Below are 22,415 nucleotides of genomic sequence, written 5' to 3'. Positions count from 1 at the left end.
AAGAAAGCAATTAATCACATTATTATGCCAATTAAGAAGTTGGTCTGCTCCAGTGAAGGTAAAAAAAAGCGAGGGAATTGAAGATGTAAGAGTGAGGCCCTCCAGGAAGTTAATGTGAGCCATTAAATTACATCCATCAGTCCCACTCCTCCACATATACAAGGTTTCACATGTTACCACGTCAAACACACTTTTGATAACAGAAAGTGCTGTTAGTAAGATAATGATATATTTTCATATTACAATAAAGATAAAAACAAGAAAGAAATACATTTTGAATGGATATGTTTAATACATGACTGTCTAGGTAAGGAATGAGTAACTATACTATTGAAGACTGAGTATACACTATGTTTCACATTACGCCATGAATTTACTTCTTAGAAGAGCTTCAATGTGACTGCAGGGACTAGTCTGGGAAATAAATATGAGCATATGAAGTCTTAAATCTAATGACTTTAGAGTTCATACAGTATGGCAAAATCATTAAGATTTGTAACTTGACTTTGACTTGGGCTTCAGCTTTTTCACTTAAAATGACCTAAGATGTCCTTCAAGCCCAAAGGTGAAAAATTAATGTGTGCATGTTACTGTTTGTTGCTCTTGTGAGCACACTTGGAAGTGTGAATTCTCTCAAGTGAGAGATAAATTTTGGAAAAAACAGAGCATAGAAATGGACAGTGCAGAAGTGGAGGGTGTTGCAGGACTGGTTTGAAAAGCCTCTATTGATGATTTGATAGTTTTGTTGTCCAATGGTGTTTGAGTATGTTGTAAATGCAAACTGAACAGAGCTGCTTTTTGCTTATCAAGAATCCATTGCATCCATCTTTCAAGCCTACAGGGTGTGAGTACAATGATGGATTTTTGGAGTCTCGCTGTAAGCTAACTAGGAGCTAAGTATCTTTGTGAACATTAAGTTAATGAGCCCTTGACAAAGCCAATGTGATGAGTGGATCTTTGCATCCAAGATTTGGTAGCCTAAATGTTGTTTTCCAAAATCAATAACTTAGCAACAATGTCTAATACTAGCCATCTCTTATTGATGGAAGACAGACTGACGTTACTGCTGTGATATAAACCAGTGACATAGGTTACTGTAACGGTAACTGTGTTTGTCTTTCTCTCTGCCCTTCTCTTGGCTAAGAGTATAGATTATAATTCAAGCAATTTGTGATTATTATTATTACTGGTGCTAAATGCTTAAAATTAATTCAAATCCAAAAGTCAAAATTCTGTACATGAACCTGACTAGGGAGTTGACCTTGGACTAAAGGACCAAGACTTCCCATAATCTCCCACCTTTGCCTGACCCTCCTGTGCTGGCCGCACCTGCTGCCACGCAAATGATTTAAATGTCGGTAACCCTCCTGCACTCACCTTAGTTTTCTTTATAGTTTACACTTACTAGTTAATTTACTCGTCATTTAGTTTGTTGACCTTTTGACCTTATGCTCATTACATTCACATTGCACAAACATCAGCAAAAAGATGAATGATAACACATAGCTTTTGTTTTATACATCATATTCATAGTTTATTTAGTATTTTTGGCAGTACATTAGTTTCTATTTGTATTTGTATTTATATTTCTTTTGAGTTACCAGTGCTGAGGGTGCGGCTACTAGATGGACATCTTGTCAGTCTTGAGCATAAGATGCGCCTCCTAAAGCAGACCTGTTCAATACAAGAAGTGGCCAATCAGACTGTAAGTGCCCGCCACATCATGGGGGGATTGGGATTTTTAGTTAAGATATTTTGTTTATTTCTTTAGAGTACAATAGTTTTTTGGTACTGTTGTTTTGGCTATTGGTACAATATTTAAACGGACAGTCTAATTTTCCTGTTTTGTTTTATTTGTAGTTTAGTTGGTAGTGTTTGTCTTTATTACCCCTTATGTTTCAAAAATGGTATAGGTATGTTCCGCTTTTTTAGGTCAGTTTAGTCTGTTCGGTACTATTCAGTTTTATTCAGTTTATGTTAACATCTTATCATAGCCTGAGTTAAGTTCTGCTTAGTTGACCTCTTTTATGGGCCCAGAATTTTGTAAGTTGTTTCCTTAATTTTTTGGGGAATAAAACCCTCTTTTTGTTATTTTCAGGCCTTATTCCATCATCATTCATTTTGTATAAAATGTCGTCCTCTTATACAGTCCCTCCCTTGCTTTGAGTGGTTTGTCTCCAAACGGTAACCCAAAAGCAATAACATCACATTGTTTCACCATAACAACCCCCACCCTGCAAAAAGACCTGTCTACATGCAATTTCCCAATTATCTATTGGCTGAAACTTGTGTATATTGTGACATTATATATGTTATTTTAACTAACATGAACTGGACTGCCTAAGAACTCTGATGCAGCTCTCAAGTCCTATTGGATGTTCTGTAAAAACAAATTGCCCTCTGGGTAAACCTCTTCACTTCAATCTTTGATGGGTAGTTTCAAGGATTTGTGAGATTTTTACTGGCCTGTTATCTACCAGCTGGCATCACAAATTGCAGCAATGTGTAAACACAAGCAGCAGTTCAAGGTGTTACAAATCTAAATTACGAATTAAATTCACACAATCAACTCTACTTAAAAATAAGAAAGAGCTGCTGTAGTTCTTTTATTAAAGATTATGAATGTGGGCATTCAAAAAAGTAAAATAAAGCAAAGGCACCTTCAGGCTGAAGCAAGCAAGGCTTATATAAGCAATGTTAAAAAAAGAGTATCAAATGGACTTATACAACTGAAATGTCAGGATAATTGTTCAATTATATTTCTTCAAATAAGTGCATTTCAAGGTGTGTATCATTTTGATGAAAGGACTACTTTCATCACTTTGTGAGTGAAACCATTAAAGCTTGCTTTGGCCCCTAAGTGTGTGCTAGAGAGCAGCACTGCCAGCAAACTAAAGTAAAGTAACAAAAGGCTCTACAGTGAAGTAAATAATGAAATGTGTAACACAGTCAATATTGTTATGATAGCAAAAACTCAAAAGTCCCAGGTTATAGCTGTTGGTATACTTGTCATCAGCACATCACAGAGTGATCTGTATGCATGCATGTATGAGTGTTCATGTACCCACAGCTATTCAGATCATTCATCACAGACATTTCTTTCATTTTCTTCCATAGGATTCCAATTTGCTGTAATAACAACACTGCATGTGTGTGCATTTGTACATATTCTGTATGTGTGCATCTGCTCTATGTGATACGCTATGTAAATTTACACAGACATAAATTGTATTTTATGTCTGTGTGCATTCATTTTAGCAGTGGGCTCCTTAAGGGCCTTTGCATCAAGTGGAACCGTTTTGACTGGCCTTGGCTCCAGGGGTCTGACCATGACTCTTGAGAGGAAGAGAAAAAGGCGAGTGGCTGCGTTTGTGGAGAAGGAAACTACACCACCACATGCTCCCTATCCGTTCCTCTTAGTCGGCTCAGTGGCCCATACCTCGCCTTAATGAGATGCTGCAACACACACAGACACATGTAGCACGTCTACTCTAATTATACTAGAAAGCTCTGCTGTCTCCTGCACCCTCTGGTAGCATCATGCAATTCACTCCAAAGGGTAAAAATAACAAAACAAAGTCTGTCATGTATAATGGCAGCTATAACAGAAAAGAAGCTAACAGCACCAGAGCACACAGCAGAAACAGTGGTTAAGGAGCAGCGTTTTGTGTTATAGGTTATGGTTATTTCCATATAGTTCAATTCCTGCTACGTAACGTAACATACTTTGAGATTTAGATACACTTTATCTGTGTCTCACATGGCATTTTGAGCATCTGTCTGATACTTTCACGGTGGGGGACTAGATCAAATTCCAGCATCATAAACTTTAAAAGTGAGTGAGCTACAGTATTTTACTCAGATCATTGATCATTAGATACAACAAATATCCTAGTGCACATTGCCCTCAAGGCTTGAAATTACTGCTCACTGCTCAGATAACTACAGTCTTGTAATATGCAGCTAATGCACATAACTAATGTCTAATTTAACATTTCTCCTCTTGAGTGGTAGTTTAATTTCTGGCCATTGCCTATGTTGATTCATAAAAAACTTTAACATATATCACAGACACCGTCTTGTTACAACAGAAATGTAAGTGGAATAGGATAGAAAATTTAGGCCTTGGAGTTCATTTTTGTGGGTTTCTCTTTGCCTTCACTTTACTTCATCAAGCCTTCGTTGCCAGGACTGCAGGTAGGTTAGGTAAGCTTGTGTTGTATGGAGCTTCCATTATGCCAACTTAATTATTAAAGATTAGCTCAGTGTTTATTTACTGTTGATTAAATTATAGATGCATAAAATAATTATTACGGTAATTAAACACATTTACAATTAAGCTGTTAATAAAACTAATAATTTGTGAAATGTTAATTCGATCTGCAATTTATTATTCCATTTCATTAGTTTTTCTGTCATGAATAAATGACAACATTTCTAAAATGATGTGATTGATTGTGAAATGCTTTTTTAAAACAAATTCAAATTGAACTTTGTGTTACATCATTTACTTTGTGTCTGCATTTTCCTTTTCTTTTTCCATCCCACAAAACATTGGTTTACTGCTTTACCAGAGTTCACACTGGCTTGCTCATACTATCAGCGTAGTCTTGCCTACTGCCTCTATCGCATCAACTTGGTGGCCCGTGAGGTGGCCATTTTCGAATGGGCTAGTTAAGCAACGTCAAAATAGCTGAGTATTCTTTATTATTATTCTTATCTATATCTTTTATTCTTTGTCAATTTTATATTTATGGTTCTTGACCTGCAGTGCTTGCTTATCTTTCTTTATATTTCTACTATGTTTATAGTTTTACACCAAAATACCAAAGCAAATTCCTTGTATGTGTAAACCTACTTCGCAATAAAGCGGATTCTGATTCTGACTGTGAGATGGAAAATGAATAGAAAAACACTTGAGTGAAAAGCTACGATAATTAAACTGCTAGGGCTTCCACACTGCTGCATTTCAAACATGCTTTGTTGTCTTTCCTGCTTTGTTTTATTTCCCTGTGCTTATTATGAGGTAAAATGTGCTACATTTCTTGTGGAATACTGTGCTGCAACATTTAGTTATATGACTGATTTCTGATAAGTGACATCTTAGTAGGCTTTCTGTAGTCCCGCCGATGCATTATTTATTGGTGAAGGACTTTAAAAGTGGGTTCTAAGCAGGTTGATTTTCATACTGTACTGAAATGAAGGGTGATAGAGAGAGAATACATTCTTAAGTCTAAAATAAACTGTATATATTGATATTGTATGCTTTGGGAAATGGTCAACTGCACTGTGAAGTGCACACAATGTGTCATAAATTGGATATATGCAAATACACAGGTTTTTTCATTTAAATTTTAGTTAAAGCAGTGACAGCTCTAACAAAGACAACTGATAGTTGTCAAATCATCATTTTGAAAGGCAACAATTCTCCACAAGAGCACTCCGTTTCAAAACAATAGCATCCAGTGCCATTTTATAAGTACTTGAAACCAAGCTATAAATAGACTGTCAGGAACACAACAGCCAAGGCACCTCCACCCCCCTTGGGGAAGCTCTCTACATTTGTTCCACCCAAAAGGTAATGTACACCATTTCTACAATCTTCTACTGCCGAGCAATTTTCATCATGTCGGCTTCCTTTTCCCTTGAGATAACTGCAGTTGTGAAAAGAAACATGTCTTTACAATGTCTATTCTGCCCCGCGCCCCATTCACGGATGTACATGTTGGTGATAAAATGATGTAGGACATGAATTAGTGTGGGGTAAATATGGGCTTTTATGAAGTACCGATCATTATGCGACACTAGCCAACTGACAGTTTGGCAGGTGCAGCCAAAGTGCTCTCACTGCCTCCCCTTGAGCTTTCCATAGTGGTGACTATGAAATATGGACAGCAGCAAATTGAGATTCATCAGGCACGCCTGCCTTGCTCACCGAAATCTATATTCAATTTTCGAGCATCTGTCATAGCAGTGGCAGGCTGAGGCATGCTGGGATTGAGAATCACTTAAATGTTTTGAAATTGTACATAGTGGAAAAAAGCTCTCAGTCTTTCTCTCTGTGTATCTAGTCTTCCTGTCTTTTATTCCTTTGTATCCACAGGTAAATTCACATAAATGAATTATTTTCCTGCATAGCAGTGCTAGTTTTCCTTCCAGATCTAATTAATGTTTCTGTTCACAAATGTGTTTCCATCTACAATTTCCCAGCTAATACCAAAAGAACCCATGCACTTCATTATCTAGTAAAATAGTGCATTCTTATGTGTTCATCAGTTTTAAGCGAATGTGTTACCACTGGAAAAATTCTAACAGTATTTCTAAACCCCTGATAATGCAGCAGCTAGCTACACTATGCTGACAATCGCAGCATACTATAGTGACTGCTGATCTGATGATACAAATGTAAGCTCAAGTAGCTATAGTGCTGCTGGCCAAGGGATACTTGAGGCTGAATGGTCTACGAATGTAAAGGTTATACAGTATGTTGCTTAACCTCACATTTTTCCATTTTCTTACTGAAATTATGTAAAGTAGAACATTCTTCTTTATTTTGTGATACAAAAAAATCTAACAATCCAAACCAAGTATTTTCTATCACATGTGACAGTGAGGATGCATGGACGGAGTGACAGACAAGAACAGAGCATGATGTCCTGATTCTATGACAACAGTCAAACACAGTTTTCCTTTTTCTCATGCTTATAAGAGTTTATGATTAAAAGGAAGCAATTGGTATTTAACTATAGAGGAAAGAAGCAGAAAGGTCAAGGTTTTATCTGCAGGGTTGGCTTCTGCTCTCTGCAGAGTGGGTCAAAGGGAGCTAAGAATTCTCATTACAGACCATTAAACTTAAATTCTCTAGAATCTGTCAGTGAGCATGCAGGTAGAGCTCAGTGTCCTCCTTAAAGATACTGACATTATGATGAACCTGCGGCTTTTCGGCTAAGGACCTGCACTCTGACCACTCCCTTGATTCCGCAAACTCCTTGTTTTGATGATTCAGTAAATAGAAAGGTGGTTGAATCTGCTGACCTTATGTGCTTGATTCAACACATCAAAACCTCAGCTCACTTCCCCCATGAAACTGCCATTTGCTATGTAATGACCCTGATGTTGGTAGTAGATTCTGAAGGGGTTAGAGAGTACTAGGTAGAAAAAGTCAGGTTCAAAGGATGTATATAGAGATACCGTATTAAGAGTCTAAAAATCAAAATAAATCTTTACACTGTAGACTCTGCAACAGTTATAATTCATACAGTAATTCCGTAATAAGTTAATTCAATTTTGACCTCAGTTGTGCAATTTTTATTTTTTACAATAAGGTCAAACTTACTAACACAATGCTCTTTAGTCTCAATATGTATGCTCTGTACCAAGAAATAAATCTTTATTTGTGGTAAGCCTGTTAGCAATATAAATGAAACCAAACATACAAAATGGCATCCAAGCTATTTGAAATAATATTACATGCAGGTTTATGTCTGCTGAAGTAATTCAGTGAGTAAGACCCTCCATCTGTTATTGTTTAAACGTGAAATAGCTTCCATCTTTAAGGCTTGTCATCAGTCTGTCACTAGCCACAGAGAATGCATAATGGCACCAGTAAAGCTCTTTATTAGTCCATGGTGAACAATGAGCCATGTCAGCTGACAGAGGGAGACTCCCCTTCTCCTTCCCTAACAGTAAAATCCAAGGAAGTGACAATCAACAGAAATGCTTCATTTGGTTTATGTGTACTGCTGAACACACCGCGGCAGAAATAGATTGTTTTCGCTCCCCGTTATGTTAGCACATTTCCACCCACAAAAGTAGCATTCATTGTCTCCGCAGGCTTATTATTTAGGCCATGTCCAAACTATTAGAAAATGATTTGCATATTTCATATTATGTATGCAACAATTTTCACATCCCATTCTTCAAACAATTACAAGATTAATACTCTAGACAAAAGTCAAATGATAAGCATGCTCATATATTTCATATTTCAGTGCGTGAGCCTGCAACTTTAATTGTAGTGTGTCAGTCAAAAGGCAAGCATGGCAATGACAGATGTTACACTGATGTTTGTTTTTCCGCCAACAGCTTATTTTAACAAATGACACAATTGCAAAGTACGGTTCTTATCAGTGCCAGGCAATGCCATGCCACATCCAATCTCAAAAAACACCTTGCACTCTCTGTCACTCATCTCTCCATCAAAGCGCCTACAGTACATGGCTGAAACTCCTGATCTCAGAAAAACAGAAACACAGTTTCCTTGGCAAAAAAGCAGGAGGAGGGCAAGGGACTAGGGAGGAAATTCTAAAGACAGAATTAAAAAAATGTAATGAAAGAAAATGTAAAATATAAAGAAAAATTATTAAATCCATCTGATAATACTCTTTATTAATCTGTCTTTAACTGAATTTGCTGTTAGCTTTCCACTGAAAACTCATTTACAGAGAGAGTCGCTGCATGTCTACATGTCTAACTGTTAATAATAAAGACCACAAATTTTCTAGTATTTCAATCTGGTATCACCACATGGTGTATGAATAACATGCTACTGTCTTAAGTAATTTGGCGTGTTATCACAACGTATTTTTGCTTTTCGTGTGTCATTTCTCGCCATTTAGTCTGTACTGACTTATATTGTGCAGAGACGGTGTGTCATTTTACGTGCGAATGTCAGAGAAAAACTGTTAGGTGATGAAGTCTTCGAAGGGACAGGTCAGGGTGGATGGAGGGGTCAAACAAAACAGAACTTTCACCCAGAAGACCGTTGTTTGTGTCTGTGTGAAACCAAAAGTCAACATTGACATATTTTGACTTATGTATATAAGTTAACTTACGCAACTTTTGTCACGTACCTTAACTTAAGTAATTAACATACTTTTTTTTAACCCAAACTATCATTTCATAAACCTAATCAAGTAGTTTTGGTGCCTAAACCTAACCAAACTGCGACCGAAAAGCTTAAAATGCATAGACATGACAAGCGAATGTCCGGTGTGCTATTTATATGCAATCCCACGTTGAGTATTTGTGTGTATCTGTCTGTCTCTGTGTGTGTATGTCACACGCACAACCCAAAATCCATAAACCCCTGGTTGTTGACAAGTTCATGGTGACAGGTTGTACCCATGGTGATTTTAGAAATCACAGTGTATGTGTGCACATGCTCTGTCAATATAGAGATTATTTCAGCATCAATGTGTGAAATATAATCAAACTATCATTTATGAACTTTGAAGAGATCAATCTCTTGACTGTTATGCTTGTTAAGACATAGGACAGGTCAAAGAATATGTCTGAAGCAATTATCCCTGGGGGAAGGGAAGATGTTGTAGTGGTGCCTTTGCGATTCAGAGGACTAAGAACAGCACTCCCTCATTCTGTATGCATACAATGTATCAAATTAAGCTGGCGGTATTTTTGTTATAACTTATTTATTACCTATGTGAGTTTGTGGGGCTACAATATTTACAGGCTACTTTGTTACATCATGTGTTGATCTTTCAAATTATTTTCTACAGTTCTTGAGCCATTGCTCAAATTTGGCTAAATCTGTGTGAATAGGTAAGTTAATCAAAGCCAGAGATTTAAATTGGCTCCTGTTCAAAGAAACAATACTGTAGCTACAGCACAAAAGATAACATGTTATTTTTCAGATGGCAAGACTAACCACTTGATGACGAGAAGTGACCTTTAAAGAAAGCTCATTTGCTCTGTCTATGCTTCCGTCGTTTAAGGGCTATTACCTTACTTGAAGAAAAATATAGTAATGAAATATCATTAAAGGTTTTACTCTGGCGTTGCCATTCCAAGGCTGAAAACCAAAGGAGACAGGGCCCTTACACTTTGGAACAATCTGCTAGAGGAGATTGGGCCTTCAGAGTCCGTTCCCTGTTTTATCTCACTTCTTAAGACACATTTTTATACAAAAACTTTTAATGTGTGATGCCTATTTTTATTTTTATGTTATTTTATTTTGATTTGTTTGTGTGTTTTATATTGATTGTTGTAAAGCACTTTGTTACATGTATTGCAAATTGCTATACAAATAAAGCTATTAATATTATTACTGTATTAGTTATCTTACTTTGGTGTGGTATAATCTATTGAAGTTATGAAAACTGTCTACAACCTGTTCCACTGCTATGCTATGCCCGTAAATGAAAGCAAAACATTATGCTGCTATCTCTTTACTGTCCTCTTGCTCAAATGACTGCTCTGGGATCAGTGCAGCTCCTAAGCGGAAAGGAACTGAAAAAGGTCACAACAGGGGAATGAGAGAATGGTGTGAGCCAAAGATGCTGCATTTCTCCATTCAGCGGTCTGCTTAGAGATTGAGTTACAAGGGTACATTATTGTCTCCCAGAGCTACCCTGGTTGCTGGGTTTATGTCTCCACATCTAGCTGAAAATGGCTTTTTTTTGGGGTTACAAAACAGCAAGGATATGCCAGCTTTGTCTCCAAGAACACATCACACAACTTCACACATAAATATGATTTACCAGGAATGTGGTATGTTTTATAAACTATACAACTGTCTGGATTTTATGGCTAGTTCTGTCTGTAATGGAGACAAATACCGAGAGGCAGGTGTAAGCAGGAAACACTTCTGCAGTACACAGTCATCTCATGGCTGTAGATTTACATCCAAGGCAAAAACTACCTCTGTGTTTTCATTAGCCTGCATTAAATAAACTACTTAAATAGCTTTTTGCTGTCAACAGACTAGTGGAGAATCAGTAACTTTGTAATGTGAACTAAAAACTGGTAGCAACACTAGTCAGTTACCTGTACACTGTCAATATACAGTATTATGTGGATGGAGCTTATTCACAATGATGTTTGGTCAGACCATGTGTAATTTAAAAGTCAAGGTTAAGCATTACAAGCTCATAAAGCAAAAACAAAATGGGAAAGTAGTCTAAACAACCCACTGTCTTCCCAAAAAGGTAGAATCTATGTGTGGATTTTCCTGTGCAGGAACCTTAAAATCAGAATCAGAAATACTTTATTGATCCCCGAAGGATTTACTTTAGATAACTAAATGGATTCACTTTAGATAAAGCTAAGATTTTCAACTAAGAAGAAAGACATTTGGCCACCCACATCAACATAATATGCCATTTGCTCTTATTATTTTTCAAGGTAATCAATATATATATAACTCCAGTGTGACTATAAAAACACTGCTGGGTGGAAATGCTAAATAAACACATTACATTGGTTTTCCTGAATAGGACGTTAAACCTCTCAGAACAAAAATTATATATTTTTTGGCCCAACCTGTATGAGATGGTGTTCCGGTTTGCCAGGTTTGCTGCAACAAATTGCGTCATTCCGTCACAGTCTTCCTTGTATTTGTCATAATAATGTTTAGTTCCTAGCAAACAGCAGGAAGATGAATATATGTCTGCCATACTGATCATTAGTATGTGAAATGTATCACATTGCATTCATTTGAGCTGTATGTTACTGTGTGTCCTAATGTTGTTTAGCTGTGTTTTTTTTTTAATAGTTTTTTTATCATCACAACCGACAACCCACTATTGAGGCATACTACAGAGATGTCCTCACATTGCTGTTAAGTATATAATAGTCTGTCAAAAAAAAATCTCTTTAATGGCTATCATACATGTCAACAAGAAGTCACAATAATGATTGCAAACCCATGTAACAAACAACAAGTCTACAACACAACACAAGGACCCATGAGAGATTATTGGCCCAAACACACAGGTAACATTTCTGTTATACAAATACACTCTGCCAAGTGGAAAACTCTGTAAATATTTTATTGATAAGACAATATATTGAGGAACTGATGTTTTGGATTGAACACAATAAATGTGTTCTACAGTAATAAAGATCAAACACATAGATATGCTTCTAATGTAGTCTTTACACCCACCTCCTCTCTTAACAATAAAGACAACATGGAGATGGCGGGGAAAAAAAGCTCCCATTTAATTTCCTTCCTCTGCCACAGTGGTATTATTCGGCAGCAAATGGTGTCGTAAGGTTAATGTTGATTTAATCAGCAATTAATTTTAAGCTTCTGTCTTAAACATAATAAAAGATTAAAATCATATTCCATTGCACTTAACTGAGATGAGATGCCGAAGTACACAGAGGCAAGGTAGCGGAAAGAGGAGTTTATTTGTTCACTGCATTGCCAGAAGTCAGGCAGCTGGTTAATTGGCTCAGCATTCTCCTAAGCACTAAGTGCACTAATGATGTCAGTCTGGATCTCTACAAAAGGTACATGTGAGCACTGACAAATCAGAATCACTTAACCAGTGCAATAAATGTGCAGTTTGGTAGAGCATCTTCATGACAGCAGTGCAGCCATATTACAGAACTTAAGAACAAGCACTGAACAAACATGGTACAAGGACAACAGGACCACATGCTGCGCAAAGGAACAATAAACAGGATACTATGGACAGCGTGCATGATAAGTCGAGTCTAGTGAAATTGCAACTACAAAGCATGTGCTTTGCTGTTACAATAGGGTCAGCTATTTTGGACATATGGAATCCCACATAGTTCATGTCCTGCTCATAGATTATACATTGCATTGTTTTGTTCTTTTTAACGCTGCAAGCCCATCAATTACAGGACTGTGAACTAACAGTAGAAGACTCATTTATTATCTATAGAAGGATTCTAACAATGCATGTCAGAGACAGCTCTCCCACTCGTCACCCGTTCCCCATGAGATTCTACATGTATGGTAACAACTGCTTTACTTGGTCCGCTAGAACACTATTCTGATACCTGTCAATAGACAGAGGGGGGTCACACTGAATCCATTACCACACCGCATTCAGTAATATTTATTCCACTGTGACTTCTTGACATAAAGTACTGGGCCATTTTTTTGACAAGGTAAAAATGATATATTTAATATGCCTTGGATCTGATAAAGTTTTTTTTTATCACATCACTGTATTTACTACTACTACTCTTTGAGCCTGATAAGGACTTTTGAGAATGCCTTTGTTTGTCCCTGCCTGTATTATCCTTTCTGTCTGTATTATTGTATACCGTGGCTGGATGGCATCCTGACTAGGAAGAGTTTAGATAACAACATGAATCTGACCATCAAGATCTGATAACAACTTTGCACTAAATTGGTGAACTAAAACAATTGCATTTAGTTGCAGTAAAATTATTAAAAATATTACATAATTAATATTACATAATTAAGCAATGTTTTGACGAGTGGATTTTCCCCTTTTTACATCATGCACGCGCATTTGTTTGTTTACAAAAAAACTTTGCAGGGCACCTTCAATAGATGCCTTGTCTAGTTCAAGTAGGATTACAGTGTGGTGACACAAATTCCTGATATTCCACAAATGAACATAAAATGACTTTTCAGATTACAAAAAATAAAAGATGTAGAGAACAGAGTATTATCAAATAAATAAAGGAGTGCCAAATATCACGTCTGTTTACAGTCTACTATTATCCACCAGTGCATACTGTATCTGTAATGCAACAACTCCTGTGCTCATAGATTGCTACAAGTAAAACCCTAAGACATACAGTACAAGTGCAGATCTGGCTCTGCAGGTCACTAAGTCTGGAGACTCCTGGTCAACATTAGAGAGTGGCTACTCAATTAGGTACGCAAGAAAACCACAAGCTTTACAAAGCAAGAGTCTAAGGTCCTGACATACGGCTCTCCTTACAATGCAGGACCAAACACACACACACACACACAGCCAATAAATCACACAAGATCAGATGACCTACCTGTCCTCCCCCATTAGTTTGACCTTGCTACTAACAGCTACTCTTGTTCGACAGCTGCAAACGTAGCACCGTGCTAACTATGCTACCACTCTCAGGGGTTGTAGCTACCACTTCGCACTGTCTTGCTCCTTAAACCTAAGCTTTCCCTAAATTGCTAAATAACTGTCCCTAGTAATGGAGAGTGTCACAATTTAAACCAAAACTGGACAAACCCATGAGCTAATCCAACATGCCATGTATCTTATTACGCTGCTCCTGAGGGTTGAGGAGATTTTTTTTTTCCATAGAGCACATTAAGAGAGAATCAATTTGTCAGTGAGCAACAGAGAGGGAGGGGGTGTCATGGAGGATGGCATGGGGGTGGGGGTGAAGTGTTGCACTTTGGGTATCAGGTGTCTCCTGCACTTTTCTAAGGAGATGGTAATGTCAGCATGTGGGGCCTGCGTGCAAATTAAATGGAGAGACAGAAAAATGCATTATTGATCAGTGTGATGCCAAAGTGTCTCGCTCACAGCACGGGATCAGGTTTAGGTACAGGGTAATTAATCCACAGGCCTGAATAAAAGCAGAGGAACTGATCTCACTCCCCCTTCCCAATCTCTCTCTGCCTCTCTCATTGTTCAGATGTCTACTTCTTTCAATACCGAGAAAAATAGGTCACTTGCTTGTAGGCAAAACCGGTGCAAGGCACCACTGGGACAGCTAGAGCACACATAAATGCACACACACGCTGTTTCCTACAGATAACCACTCACTCACAGATACACACACACACAGAAAGAGAGAAATAGAAAGGGGGGTGATAGACAGATAGGAAGAGTGACACAGAGAGCACCTGGATGTTTTTTTCTGCCAAGCTGAGCAGAGCAGGTGTCTGTTTGATTCTCTCTGTATCATGTACTGTAATTACACACTGCAACATGTTAATGCTGTCATCAAAAGCATTTCAACAAAAAATACAAGATTTTAAGATAAAATCATTTTACTTCATCTGGGTCCTCCCACAAATTTAAATTGTATTTGTGCCACTGTCTAAAGTTGTTCTCAGATGACAAAAAACAAAAACAAACAAGAGTTGTCAGATATATAAAGATGCTATAATCAATATTTCTATATTACTTTGATGAAATAACTATGCAAAATGACTATGCATATGTGAAAGGGGTCACTCGTAGTGACGAACCCATAGAGAATCATGGAGAGTCTAAGCATTTTGGTTTAACGGTCTGCAACTTTACTGTTTTGATTCACTCTCACTGCTCTCATTAGTGTCATTTCAAGCAGCAGCAAGCAGCTGCCTTCAGCAAAAAAGCTCTAGTAAACCAACTGTACTACCTGCCCAGGATCAAACACCAGACAGACAAAGTCAGCAACTAGTTGGTGAATGTAGTGGAGCATTTAGCATCTAGAGCCAGATATTTTCCTCAGGAGTTGGTGGAGACAAAACAGAGCTAACAGCAGAGAAAATATTGGATTTTCATTCATCCCAAGACAGAAAATGGACTCCAAAAGAATGTTAGTACGTATCTACTGGATGTGTAAATATGAACGGTTTGCTAACATGTTCACATTATGTATTTAAAAGAAGTTAATATGTCAATGTTGTGTTCACAGCTTCAGTTAATGCAGGTTAAAAGTTTTTTTTCTTGATTGAATGGTGATGGAAGGATTTTATTTGTGTGTGGTGTTTTTTTCATAGAAATGGCTATTCCTATGGCCATTACTTTCACTTCTATGGTTGACTTTGCATTTATCATGTCAGGGGCAACATTTTCAATGGAGACAGGCATTTTCGTCTTTTGATTCAGACTTTTGTTTAGTTATCTTAAAGCTAAACTCCCTCCTGGCTCGTTGTTTCGAAACAAACTGTACACAAACAGCATGCAGCCATAGGCAGAGAAGACTAGAACATGATCTAAGCCTCAGATAAGTCATGTTCTACATCGATACAATGAAAAGATGGGCTAAGTTACCTGCAGACCCAATGTAAAATACTTTTCTAAGTTGTGTGCAAGGTTGTGAGGTCCCTCTTGTTCTGTGTTTGGTACTGTTGTCCCTTGAGGCTTGATATACAGGCACAAAGGTACAGCAAGCTCCAAGGGACAACATTACCAAACACAATATAACAAGGAACTGACACGTTAACTTTACTTTAAAAACGTCTTATTACACAAATTTCATCCAGCTGAGAAAAAACCCAATCCGGGCTCATGAGAAGTACAAACAAACACAACAAATACAACAATGCTCTGCTGGTTTTAACCACAGAATAGAAATTCTGCACGCACATTGAGGGGAATCTCTATAAAGTGAGCTTAAGCAGTGGCATGAGTACACTGTCTCACACAATGACTTTGGGTGCAGCATGTGCAGTGAGTCTTGTTTTGAGAGTCGTAAAAGGCAATAGAGTCTGTAACTTCTTTACACTCCAAAAGCAAATTTATACTAGAAAAAAGGATGTGCAAAGCAGATTCCACTGGAATCAAAGGTCTGTATTAAAAGAAAGAAAGTAAAGATTTATTTAAAAAAAACAATTCTATTGCTGACACACATTTTTTGACTTCATTTGGTGCATTTCTATACATTCTGTGGCGATTTACGGAGCTACTGACATTTAAATGTGAATGACACCTTCTTACCTGCTGTCCCCAAGCATAGGGTGAGCCAGAGTCATAGCTGTACACATTTTCTTGTTTGTATTTCTTTGAATAAACAAACATTTTAATTAAATTAACTTATGATTGATGTAATGTGCGTTACACTTGCTACTTGCAACTACTGGATGGCCATAGTATATGAGTCACAACAGTCTATTTAGAAGGGTATTTTGTCATAATTTTGTAATATACACATATCCTTATACCAAAAACACAGGTTGTAGTAGTCCTTCCATGTTTCCAATGCAAAACTATGTTGTTCAGGTGTAAGCATTTGGTTGACAGTAACCAGTAATAGCATGAAAAAGAGGAAAAATTACCAACCAAACTAAATAGTTTGCATTTTGCAATTCTGTAACTATATAAAGGTTGTTCAGCTTTGTCATTTGTGAAATTGTAGAAAGTCTATTTATGCCTGCTGCCAAAGTTGGTCATTTAAATGCAGCATTTGACTGCAAGTTTTAGTGTGAATAGATAAAAATAGATCAACCAGTGTCACTGGGGAAGACATATCATCATTAAAGTAATAGGTGGCGCATGAATAAAAGGTTTAACACTTCTCAACATCTGCCGTGATAATGGCCTCACTTATGAAAATGGAAAAACATAATTATTCCTTCTTTATCTCCAAAACAATTGACTAGAAAAGTAGTTCTGAATACCTATCGTCACAGTGATTTGCCATTTCAATTATTCTGAACCAAAATGAGCTGAAACAAATAAACACAAAACAAAGAAAGTCCCATTGTCTGCATTTCCTGTCAGATAGGAGTACCTGTAGCACCTGTCCACTAGCTTAAATGGCAACACTGAGTGATGTCTGTCAAATGTACTCGCAAATGAAACATTATGGTTATAGGCCTTCTAAATACAGCACTGCTTCATAATTGAACACAAACGTGATGCCGTGGCAGTTAGAATAAATTTGCAAGTAATTATTTTACATGTAGATGCTGATATGGAGACATTTGTGGCAGATGGACATATTCATACACTTAGGGGTTATAATATGCATAAGAGAATTTCCATTAGCTAGTTTGCTCCTCATCCACCCATCACTACAATATGTGTGGGCTGCTGCTCTGTATCTCTGTCTTTCTGAATGCACAGCACCCACATCCAGCATCTCTGCCAAGCATTTTCTTGTATTTTAAGTCTCTAGTGCCTTTACAAAGGCAGACACTTTCTTGTGTATTACAGCCATAGTCATGCAAAAAACTTCTTTGTTGATGTAATGTGCCCTATTAACATAATCTCTCTCAAGCCTCCACTCTCTTTAACACACGCACACACACACTGAGACACACACAAATCACAATAAACCATCCGCATATTTTTTCCAGGACAACTGATCCATCCATCTTTCAGTGTGTCACCCAATTAAAGCTTTTTGGCCATGATGAAATGAACCAATTAAGCAGTGCACTTCTGCTTGGGCAGAGATGCATCTCTTAATGGGTGAGATTCACTCACAAGAATGCCATGTCCGTATCGCCTCTCCACCTCATTATTATGCAGCTATTAGCCATCACTCATACCAACTGGGGCTCACACTTACACCCAGCAAACGGGCGTTCATCCATGTGCTTTGGTGAATCATAATGCATTAACACTTGAATAACTGGAACACAACAGGAAACAATCCTCTGCTTTCTGCAGATAGTGCCTCTATAAAATTAGACAGCGGTAGTTAAAATTAGATGGTATGGGTTCAAGGGCATAAAAGACCGTACTTAACCCAGGGAAAAGAAAAGTAAGAATATTAAAGGCAACACTGAAACTGGTGATTCTACAGTGTTATGCCCACTATACATTATAAGACATTTAGCTTGACTGTCTCATATTTAACAACAACCCACCTTGAGTCATGGGTTTTAGTCTTGCAGATCATGTCATCTATCTTCTTCATGCCTTGTGGTGCATTAGGCCTTCTTGCAGATATAAGATTCTGTAAACTCATGAAGATTCTTCTGAGTATCATGCAGCGTCATGCATTATAATACTCCAAGGATATTAAAGTAATTTAGGTAGAATAGTAACGATACTCCCAGGGCTTTTGTTTTACTTGAGACTCATAATAGAATAGGAGACTTATAATGCAAAGTTCTTACAGTATATTCACCATAACATAATGAGAAAGACTGAAAATTAATGGGCAAGGAAAATATTGGTGCACATCAGATTGCCAATAATTTGACACAAAGATAATGTAACTTCAGTTTCAGCTCAGTCAATGTTGCCCAAGTCAGCTGCTATGCATGAAGAGAAAATGTCTTCTGTTGTAAGCTGAATCTCATCTCTGACAGAGAGGGGCACGTCATGTTCTCACCCTCCTATTTCCTCCTGATTTGCACTGCCGTCTCCAATTTCCACCTCTGCTACTGATCACTTTGAAAATCCTGCCTTTATTCCTTGTTGGAATAAAAGAAAAACAAAACTTTTCTGATTTCCTTATTAGTTTTTAAGCAGTTCTTGATCATTATTCTTGTGATACATGAATGTGTCTATTGTCAAACAATTTGTCACAGTTTTATCTTTACACTTCATACCTGTTTGTGATATTGGTGATTAAGGAATTTCAGGTTGTTGCACTTAGAACAATGGTGCCTAATGGCTAAGCATATTAAATGTAAAATTAAAACAAATCAGTTTCAGTTTTTCACGATTGTACAGTGGAGTCCTGACTTGTGACAACACTGTTACGCGGGTGACATCAGGAAAGTCCTAATGACTGCTAATAGCAAAACCTGTTAATTACACATAAGAAAATTAAGCCATGATCACAGCCTCTAGTGCAAGTTTCCTTCCCATCTCTATTTAGTTACATTTCTTAAATATTTAAAGATTGTGCATTCTTAAATTCATATTGCAACTGTTTACATTTGTTTACTCACTGCCTTGACCACAGAAGTACTACATTATCCACAATTTGCAGAGTATGCATGATTGTCCTATAAATATTTTATTAGAGAGGGTTGAATCATGGCCTTACGATTCAGAATGCACTGCAAACACATTTTTTTTTCAGATGAAAAATGTTTTTTTTTGCAAAACAGAATGTGTCAGGTTACAGTTAAAACACTTACAAATGACTATCAAAAGCCGAAGTATGATGCAGTACGTATCATAGTAGTCTAGTGCAGTATAATGCAGCACAATAGAAGTAGTAATCAAAATATTCTCATAAGCATTAACACATCTAAATTACGATGTCTTTTTTTCTGTGGCAGTAATTAATGTGTATTGTTCTTAGCACTCATTTGGAGTTTTCCTGAAACCACTGTCATACCACAATGGTGTTATCACAAATTAAGATTCCACAGTAAAATTTGGAGAAACACATCAGAGAGTCCACTTGTAAATTTGGAAGGCTCATCCACTTGCAGGCCTTAGTGACATTTCTGCTTCACAACCTGTGATGGAATAAAACGAAAAAAATTTGATGTCAATTGATGTCCTCTATTTCATGCCTTCTTTGTTTCTTTATGGTTTGAAAATAGCACTCTCTCTCTTTCTCTCCAGGTAATCGGAGCCTGCATGGCTCAGATTAGCTGACCCCCGTCCCAGCTCCTTGTATTTGACCCCCTGGATGTAGCTCCAGGGGGTCATAGCTACTGTAGCCTCTGACAACGTGGAAAAAAGACATGAAGGGAGAAAAGGGTACCTCAGAAGAGACAGCCTCTCCATTCCCCTTTCATTGATCCATCACCATAAAAAAACAAACAAACAATGTCTCAATAGGGGCAGTGTCGACACTGAGATAAAGCATACGTTCGTACTTAGACTCACTCTTTCAACAGCTGAATAAAATCCTGCAAATGTAAAAAAAAAAGCATTTTGTTCCCCGGAGATAAATCCTCTTCCTCATTTATGATTAAAATATATGGTTTCCATGTAGTTCACAGCTGACATTTGTTCACTGGAATAAAAACACCCCCACAGCTTCCCCTGTTTACTCCTTCATATCTAGCCTCTTTCTCTCCACAGGCCACATGCAGCTCTGAGGACTCTTTTGTAAAGACGTCTTTCCTTTTTTTCTCCTCACAAAATAAATGGTCACATGCCTTTTAGCTCTCATTTCATTTTCCGCCACATGGCAGGTTGGAGGATGACACTTTACATGAGGTACATGGCGACATGCTCATCAATCCATCAGGCTCATTTCAGTGTTAATGGGCAAAGTATCGCTTAATCTGTCTCTGATGAGGATGTACTTAAAACACTGTGTTTACCATCATCATATTTCCTACAGTGCTGACATTGTGTTCTCAATATATCAACCAACAGCCACAGACTTAGGTCACAAAATAATGTGTCTTGCAAATATTAAAGGAAATTTGGTCGTATTTTTTGGCAATCAATCATTTTGGAGACTAAATCATATTTTCAAATCAAGGGATAAAAGTCAAAAGCCAGGACCTAAACCTAGCTTTTCCACATGAGAAGCCCATCACGCTTTGAGAGGATGAGTAAGTCCCTGCAGAAAAAAATAGATATGTATGTGTATGTTTATATACAGGTATGTTGCTCTTCCTGTTTCATCCTTTTTTTTTTCTTTTCTTATCCAAACCGAGGGTTGAAGAATAGAGGGCGTTGTATGTGGTATATATTGTAAAGCCCTGCATACATACATATATTATGTTTTAGCTTTATAGCAAATCAAGGCTGAATGCGAATCAAAACACTGTGAAGAAATTAGGCTATGTTCATTTTTTCCTCACGTATTCTAACCAGACAGTAGATTTTCAGTCTCTGTTAATGTCAAAGGATCCGAGACAGTAACTTGACCTTTCTAAGATCATGCTGACTCAGATGTCTAAGTGGAGAGATTTCTAATAAGGAAACTCAAGCGTTAAAAGGAAGAAAAAATAAATAACAAATGAAATTAACAATAGAAACAGACAGATTCTCATTCATCATTGACAGTTTCCCATGCTTTAACTGTATGTGCGAGGCCTATATGTATTTCTTTTTAAAGAAATCAGTGCTTAGGGTCAACTATACACATATTAATCTCAATATTCTATATATTTTCACTTCCAAACACATGGCTGATAGTCAAATGTGAGCACTTCATGATTAGAAAAGCTATGATTGTTTTTTCCGAGGCATTTCACAACACTTCAATCATACTACCAAAACAGGGTAATTAAAATTTCTTCCTTCCCTCTAAAACACAAATGTATGCATTCACCAGACGTGTCAGAGCACACAGTCTCTCAGAAACAGCACACCTGGAGCCGGTTGTGATTCAGTCTTTTGCTCAAGGGCATTTCACATGAGATAGCTATATCTTGGATCAATCCTGTGACATTCCAATCAGGAAATGGTTCTGCTAAGCACCCAGCCATACATACCTGCTGCCCCTGTGTGATTAATCAAAAATATTTGACACATACAGGTTATTCAATTATCTTTCATGCCAGTGAGCAGAGGAAGTTTCCAAGACCCCTTGGGCAAAGAAGTTCTTGGTTCAAGGATTCAAAAGCAACGAGAAGCAGTTAAATAGGGCAGCGCAACAGCTGGCTTTTCTCAGCAGAGATTTGAATAAATATTTGATGGTTGTATAGTATCTGGGATGACACACACATACTTTGGCAGTACTGCATGGTTTTGCCATCACAATAGCTATTGTGTGAGGCAAACAAAGATGCGTACACATTTGCACGTATCTTGGTAGAGCTGGTGTGGCTTGTAAACGCTTTTGAATGGGGTGCAAGATGTCTGCTGCTAAAGCATACACCAGTGCATCTGGGTTCTAACATCTGGACACGATTCTGTTGAAACTGGGCAGCAAACGTTCAATGTTTTCACCTGAATTAACATAAAGTGATGCATTTGGTGGTCGAAAAAGCATAAGGTGGCAACTGTGTTCTGCATGTAGCACACGGTCTTTGATGGATGTTTTCATTTAAAGAACCTTACAGCTCCACCAGTGCAAATGTTTGTAACACAGTTGACCTCTGCAGTAAATCAACCCCTAATTTCCACCTATTGAGT

The 22,415-nt window shown here is 37.5% G+C and overlaps 1 protein-coding gene across 9 annotated transcripts in view; it reads right to left on the bottom strand.

The window, feature by feature from the left end:
- The window catches only part of lingo2 (leucine rich repeat and Ig domain containing 2), a 215,139-nt gene that overhangs the window by 87,593 nt on the left and 105,131 nt on the right, over nucleotides 1-22,415 (bottom strand). The window contains exon 4 of one of the 9 annotated variants that reach the window (XR_006378948.1): nucleotides 19,490-19,828. The exons of the other annotated variants lie outside the window; for them this stretch is intronic. The gene's annotated coding sequence lies outside the window, so the exon portion shown is untranslated. Of the gene's footprint in view, nucleotides 1-19,489; nucleotides 19,829-22,415 lie in introns of those variants that run through there. 9 annotated transcript variants of the gene reach the window in all.

The sequence above is a fragment of the Siniperca chuatsi genome, linkage group LG8 (assembly GCF_020085105.1).
Source record: "Siniperca chuatsi isolate FFG_IHB_CAS linkage group LG8, ASM2008510v1, whole genome shotgun sequence".
Classification (NCBI taxonomy): domain Eukaryota; kingdom Metazoa; phylum Chordata; class Actinopteri; order Centrarchiformes; family Sinipercidae; genus Siniperca; species Siniperca chuatsi.
The sequence above is the reverse complement of the archived record's forward strand: the minus strand, read 5'-3'. Positions and strand labels throughout refer to the sequence as shown.